The sequence below is a fragment of the Nansenia antarctica genome, assembly GCF_963989245.1.
Source record: "Nansenia antarctica genome assembly, chromosome: 13".
NCBI lineage: Eukaryota > Metazoa > Chordata > Actinopteri > Argentiniformes > Microstomatidae > Nansenia > Nansenia antarctica.
Genome location: NC_137683.1, coordinates 31,289,557 through 31,297,056, shown reverse-complemented (window position 1 = coordinate 31,297,056; position 7,500 = coordinate 31,289,557).

Below are 7,500 nucleotides of genomic sequence, written 5' to 3'. Positions count from 1 at the left end.
CACTTTACTGCACTTTACACCACTGTCCATCACTTTACTGCACTTTACACCACTGTACATCACTTTACTGCACTTTACACCACTGTACATCGCTTTACTTCAGTCCTGTAAAGTGCAGTAACAGAGACCTCACATTCCTCTGTGTGACGTCATCACACATACGTTCACATGACTCACCTGTTCACACACACCAGGCTGTGTTTACCTGCATCTCAGGTCTTCTTCTAACAACTCTCCTTGTTTCAGATCCCTCAGTGGAGCAGCTCCCTCCTTCTGGTTAGGGTTATATCGCCCCCTCTTGGTAAAGGAGTGAAATTGAAGGGTGACTGAAGTCATTGAACCTCTGTCCATCACTGACAGTGCTCTCACACCTCCGCTGTTTCAGAAGCTGTGGTTGAGACTGAGGTGCAACAGCTCCCTCTAGTGGGTGAGTATGTTATTCATGTTTGATAGATACGTTAGAGGCAGTGAACCTGAGGAAAGCAGCTGGACCAGACGGCGTTGCAGGACGGGCGCTGAAAGACTCAAGGAAGTTAATGAGGCGACACTAAAGAAACCACTACAGACCGCCCCCCCCCCCTCCACCTACAGACCCCCCCCCTCCACCTACAGACCCCCCCTCCACCTACAGACCCCTCCTCCACCTACAGACCCCCCCCCTCCACCTACAGACCCCCCCCTCCACCTACAGACCGCCCCCCCCCCTCCCCCCCAAACATCAGCACAACTTGTCAACATCACTATCATTTCACTATTGAAAATGACCTTGAATCATTTATTGAAGATTTTATTGAAGATCATAGTCTGTATGACATCTTTGAGCAATACATTCACCAAATCATGTCATTGAACAACATTTTTAAGAACGTTAAAAAAAAAAAAGTCCATGAAATATCATAAGACAGCACAGAATTTCAACATAAAGAGTTAAAAAGTAGGCTACCTTCACTAATTTCACTGAACATCATTTCTTTGAACAACATATTCACAAAATCAATCACTTTCAATCAATTTAGTAAAAAAAAAAATCAGGATCATCAGTTGATTGGTTAAAGCACCTTGAATCATTCATTGAATATCAGTCACTGTTGTGTTTTGTCGCCATTCTCTAACATCGCTAATAGATAACGGAAACATTCAGACTGAGTAAAGTGTGAATAAAACAACATCAGCGTTATTCATTTTCATATCATTTCATAAACAGAGATTAATAGATTAAACAAATGTGTTTTTATGAAAGATTTCCTTATTTTTAAGATATTTTCTTCAACATATAAATCATTTCATAACTACTGATTCTCCATCACATCCACCCAGTTGGGTCTCCACAGCAGGCCAGGTACAGGGTTCCTACAAGTTTCAACAAGTCAAATTTAAGACCTTTTTAGACCTTTTTTAGACCTCATCCTCGAGGTGATGAAATTAGGGATTTCACTGCCATACAGACAAAAAAGGAAGCGAATTGGCATTTTATTTTGGTTCCAGCTTGATTAATTTCCACGTAAATAGATGTGGTCGGACTGATTTCCTTGCAGGATCTCATTGTTAAGACCTAGCACCTCATTTTTAGACTGAATAACTGACATTTGAGACCTTTTTAGGCCTTATAGATTTGATTGTTGGATTTTAGACTTTAAGGCTTTTTAAGACCAGCGCAGGAACCCTGCAGGTACTACAGCAGCATGGCCCTCTTCATGTCCTCCTCTCTGTCTCTCTCTCTCTCTCTCTGTCTCTCTCTCTCTGTCTCTGTCTCTCTCTCTCTCTCTCTCTGTCTCTCTCTCTCTCTCTCTCTCTCTCTCTCTCTCTCTCTCTCTCTCGCTGTCTCTCTCTCTCTGTCTCTCTCTCTGTCTCTCTCTCTGTCTCTCTCTCTCTGTCTCTCTCTCGCTGTCTCTCTCTCTCTCTCTCTCTCTGTCTCTCTCTCTCTCTCTCTCTCTCTCTCTCTCTCTCGCTGTCTCTCTCTCCCCCCCCCCCCCCTCCAGACGCCAGCACAGAGACGTGTGTCTGCAGGTCCTGGTAGACGTCCTTCTAGCGGGGCGCAGGTCCTGGTGGACTTCCTGCTCGATCTATAAACAGAGAACACAAACAAACCAGGGTCAGGAGTGCTGTGACAGAAACCCTCATCTGCTTTTGAGCTCATCTCGTCCTGGGAGGTCCTCTAACCTTTGACCTATAACAAGTCATCATGGCTGAGCATGTCCAATCAGAGTACAGAAACTGTCCTCAAGCATGTAGTTGGCCCCACCCCTTTTTTTTACCTCTCAGATCTGCGATCATGAATGGCTCCTCCTCCTCCAGGATGGCAAGGACAATATCTTTGAGTTTCCTGCCGCCTGCATTCAGTGGACCTCGGAAAAGCTCTCTCATCTTTTCCTGGGTGGTGGATTTAGACGCCATGTAATCACACTGCTCCTTACTGACTCCCTTCACCTGGAGTTCATCCAGGATGGAGTTGAAGGTGACCTCTCCCACTCTCTTGATCAAACTGGTCCGGTGGATGTCCACAAAGTGCTGAGGGACTAAGGTAGCAATGGGACACGAGGTGATGAAACAATAATACATGTATTTATTATATAGTTATTTGGGCTGTCAATGTTAACACGTTAATGCTCGCAATTATTCTGGAAACCGTATTAATTTGTTTTAATGCAAATTAATCATATTGCCAAGTTCTACTGACAAAACACTGTAGAGGCTTCAAGACTGACTGATTTGTATACTGGGTTGTAATAATGATGACAGTGGTTGGTTACATTCGTGACTTTGGACCAATCAAAGTTATGAAGGGGCGGGATAAACACAAATATCACAACAAGATGGCTGCTACTTCACTGGAAACTAGGATATCTTCCACTACTACAGTGTCTGAAATAAATATACACTATTTTGTATGAGGAACAACAAAAAACACTTCTAGTCACGTTCTCACCACGTTGCGTATTCTCAGTGTTCCCAGCGTTCAACTGCTGGTCTCTCTCTGCTTGCTGCTTGGTTACGCGGTCCTTCTCTCTCACCAGCTGTGGGTTCTTCGGTTGGTCTCTGATGTTCTGCTTCAGCTTCATCTCTGTGTTGTTAAGTTGTTTCTTATTTTCCTCCTTTTCCCCACTTGCTTGTTGGTCCAACTTCATCTCTGGAAGAGAGTGGGGCGTTGGGGTTAGAACATCAGAGTTATTAAATAAGCAGACAGACCATCTTAACTGTTCATCTCCTCCAGAGTCTTATTCTTGTCCCCTATCAGTCTGTCCCTCTCCTTTAGAAGTGTGTTGTCCATCTCCACCTCTGAAGACATGATTTATTGATTGTTGTATAAGCAGGAAGATCAGATTCACTCACGTCATTCATAAAATAAAAAATAAAAAAACACATTCATAATTTCTCTCATCTACACTTCTTTGGCAATCAACAGCCATCTGAGTTGAATAAACCATGAACTGATTTTACTGATTCAGTTGATGCATTCATTCATTCATTCTGTTTCAGTAGTCTCTCCTGAATCCATCCATTCTATAATTCACCTTCAGACTCTCTTAACTTACCAAGCAGACGAACTGATTCTTCTCTCTCCTCTCGCTTGTCAATCGCGAAAGAGTACTTTAAATACGTTGCGGCTCTAGCTGGGTCCATGTTCCATGTGAGGGATGGAGGGAGTGTAGAGGGATGGAGGGAGGGAGGGATGGAGGGAGTGTAGAGGGATGGAGGGAGGGAGGGAGGGAGTGTAGAGGGATGGAGGGAGGGAGGGATGGAGGGAGTGTAGAGGGATGGAGGGATGGAGGGAGTGTAGAGGGATGGAGGGAGGGAGGGATGGAGGGAGTGTAGAGGGATGGAGGGATGGAAGGGTTCAAAGTCAAGTAGCAGATCTACATTATTCAGTCTTTTCTAAAGCAGATTTGTTGGACGTCAATTTCTTAAAGGTGTTGTATGTTTTAGTGTAACAAATACAAGTCATCACTCACCTGCAAGACATTCTGATGAAAAGAATAAGAGAGAAGGAGGAAAGGTTAGTAATCCTCACTTCATAAACCACATCAATAAAGGGAAGGGAGGAAAAGGAAGGGAGGGAAGGAGGGAGGGAGGGTGGAGGGAGGGAGGGAGGGAGGGAGGGGGAGGGTAGGAGGAAGGAGGGAGGGAGGGTTAAATGAAAGAGGGAGGGAGGGTAGAAGAAAGGAATTAGGGAGGGAGGGATGGATGGAGGGAGGGTAGAAGAAAGGAGGAGAGAGTTTAAAATGAGGGATGGAGGAAACATTTGATCACAAAAAAATGAGGGATGGAGGGAGAGGAGGGGGGAAGGGTGGAGGGAGGGAGAGAGGGAGGGAGGAGGAGAGAAGGGAGGAGGGAGGGAGGAGTGTAGAAGGAAGGCGGGAGGAGGGTGGAGGGAGGGAGAGTAGAAGGAAGGAGGGATGGAGGGAGGGAGTGAGGGAGGGTGAAGGGTAAAATGAAGGAAGGAGGGAGGGGTGGAGGAAGGGAGGGTAGAGGAAAGGATGGGGGGAGGGATGGAGGCTAAAAGGAGGGAGGGATGGAGGGAGGGAAGTTAAAAGGATGGAGAAGGAATGGAGGTTAAATGGAGTGGGGGATTTAGGTTAAAAGGATGGAGGGATGGAGAGATGGAGGAGGGATGTAGGTTAAAAGGAGGGAGGGATGGAGAGATGGAGGAGGGATGTAGGTTAAAAGGAGGAGGGAGGGAAGTTAAAAGGAGGGAGGGAGGCAGGGATGGAAGGGTTCAGTAGCAGATCTACATTCTTCAGTCTTTTCTAAACAGATTTGTTGGACGTCAATTTCTTAAAGGTTTTGTATCTTTTAGTGTAACAAATACAAGTCATCACTCACTTGGTATAACACCTCCAGACCATTCTTCAGACGAAAAGAACAAGAGAAAAGGAGAAAAGGTTAGTAGTCGTCACTTAAACCACATCAATACATCACATTGTACCAATGATAAATAGTCAAGAGGAGAATGCTGGAAGACTCCAAAGGAAATGTAATGAAAGCTGGCTGCTTGTTAGTGAACCTCCTGTACGACTGTACGACTGTACGACTGTACAACCTTCACTCGACTAGTAAATGCAATGAGCTTGGGTCCTTTTTTAACACTGAATTAGAAACCATTAGACAAGTCATTAGCTCTTCTGTGTCAGGCATGAAAAACATGTCTCCACTAACACCCCCAAATAGGGCGGACATAGGGCCGCCTCCGCCCTTCACTCACTCCCAACAGCGCCGCAATCCTGGTCCACTCCCTCGTCACTTCCCGCCTAGATTACTGTAACTCCCTTCTCTTTGGTCTCCCCCACAAACTGCTCCACAAGATCCAACTGGTCCAGAACGCTGCTGCCCGTATTGTCACCAGAACCCCTGTCATCAGTCACATCACCCCCATTCTACACCAACTCCACTAGCTCCCCATCAAACACCGCATCGATTACAAAATCCTTCTCCATACTTTCAAGGCCATCCATAACCTCGCCCCTCCATACCTGTCCGACCTCCTCCACATCAAAATTCCCACCCGGTCCCTCAGGTCTGCCTCCTCCATCAACCTGACCGTCCCCCCAGCCCATCTGTCCACCATGGGGTTTAGAGCCTTCAGCCGCTCCGCCCCTCGCCTCTGGAACTCCCTCTCCCCCGACATCAGGAACATTGATTCAATCTCCTCATTCAAAACCCACCTCAAAACCCACCTGTTTACGCCGGCGTATCCCTGTTGATTTACTGTTCCCGTGCTGCTCTGCTACTAGCTATGTTTTATACTGTATATTTCTATGTATTTTGTATTTTGAATTTTTTTACTTTTTTAAAAATGTGTTGTTGTACGGCGACCTTGAGTGCCATGAAAGGCGCCTTATAAAATAAATGTATTATTATTATTATTATTATTATTATAACAACCATGTCACAATTTAACACCATCGACTACAAGACTCTAGATAAAATCATGTCACGTCTTAAACCATCCACCTGTGCCCTTGATGTCCTGCCAACAAGCTTTTTTTTAAACCATATTTAGCTACCTGGCAGGTGAATACAAATAATCAACACTTCCCTTTCATCTGGAGTTTTCCCTGAAACCCTGAAAACTGCAGTTATCAAGCCTTTACTAAAAAAGAACGGCCTAGACCCATTTGTACTAAACAACTACAGACCCATATCAAACCTTTCCTGTACAGGAAAAATCTTTTAAACGGTTGCCCACCAACAACTTATTTGACCTTAAATTATCTCTTCGATGACTTTCAACCCGACTTTCGCACTAAAACAGCGTTATTAAGGTCCTTAATGACATTTGTGTAAACGCCAACTCCGGAAAAATCAAATTTTTGGTACAACTAGACCTTAGTGCTGCCTTTGACACTGTAGACCACGACATTCTAATAGATCGACTAAAAACCTGGGTAGGACTTTCGGCCACTGCCCTAAACTGTAGTAGGACAGAACCAGGATCTAAACCAGTTTAGGGCAGTGAAATGTGCTATGTGCTATACAAATAAACCTGCCTTGCCTTACAACAGTGTTGGACACAGAAAGACACAGCTGGTCATTGTTCATGTTCATGTTCATGAAGGAAGGAAGGACAACACAACAGCCACCATCAAGAAGGCACAACAGCGGCTCTACATCCTGAGAGTCCTCAGGAAGGAACACAGCAAGCAGGAGATACTGGTGACCTTCTACCGCGGCGCAGTGGAGAGCATCCTCACCTACGGCATCTGCAACTGGTTCTCCAGCTGCACAACCGCGGAGAGAAATGCGCTACAGAGAGTCGTGAGAACAGCCCAGAAGATCACCGGCGCCCCCCTCCCCTCTCTGGAAGAGCTGTACAACACACGCTGTCTCAGGAAGGCCTCCAAGATCTCCAGAGACCCAACCCACCCTGGGTACGAACACTTTACCCGGCTGCCCTCGAAAAGGCGGTACAGGACCATGGCCGCAAGGACAAACAGACTGAAGAACAGCTTCTACCCCAGGGCCATCCAGGCCCTGAACACAGCAAAGACCTAGGTTCTGGGCCCTGGACAGTCTGGACGGATTGATGGCAGCTGCTGGACTGAAAAAATCAGGTGTAGTGCTGAGGCACATGTACATTTCAAGCCTGCAAACTGCGACACTTTAAATGAATGTGCAATAACACTATGTGCAATATGACAACCCTAGTCGTCTATCTGTACAGTATAGTATAGTGGATAGTGTACATAGCCTTTATTTATGTAAACCAGCTCCTTCCCTTCTTGTGTTTTTTGTTTTGTTTGTTTTCTTTCCTAACACCAGGGGAGCCACCCCTCCTAAATTTCGTTGTTTGGTACCTGTACTATAGCAATGACAATAAAGACCATTCATTCATTCATGTGTTTCTAGTCATGTCCTGCAGCTCTACAACACTTACCTGATATGTTCCATAACCCCACAGCAGCCTCCTCCTCCTGTCCTCCATGGGTGACCTGACAGACGTAGACTGCCCCATCCTCTAACCACCTGTAGCCTCTCAGCCTCAGGGACACTCTGCCTCTCGGC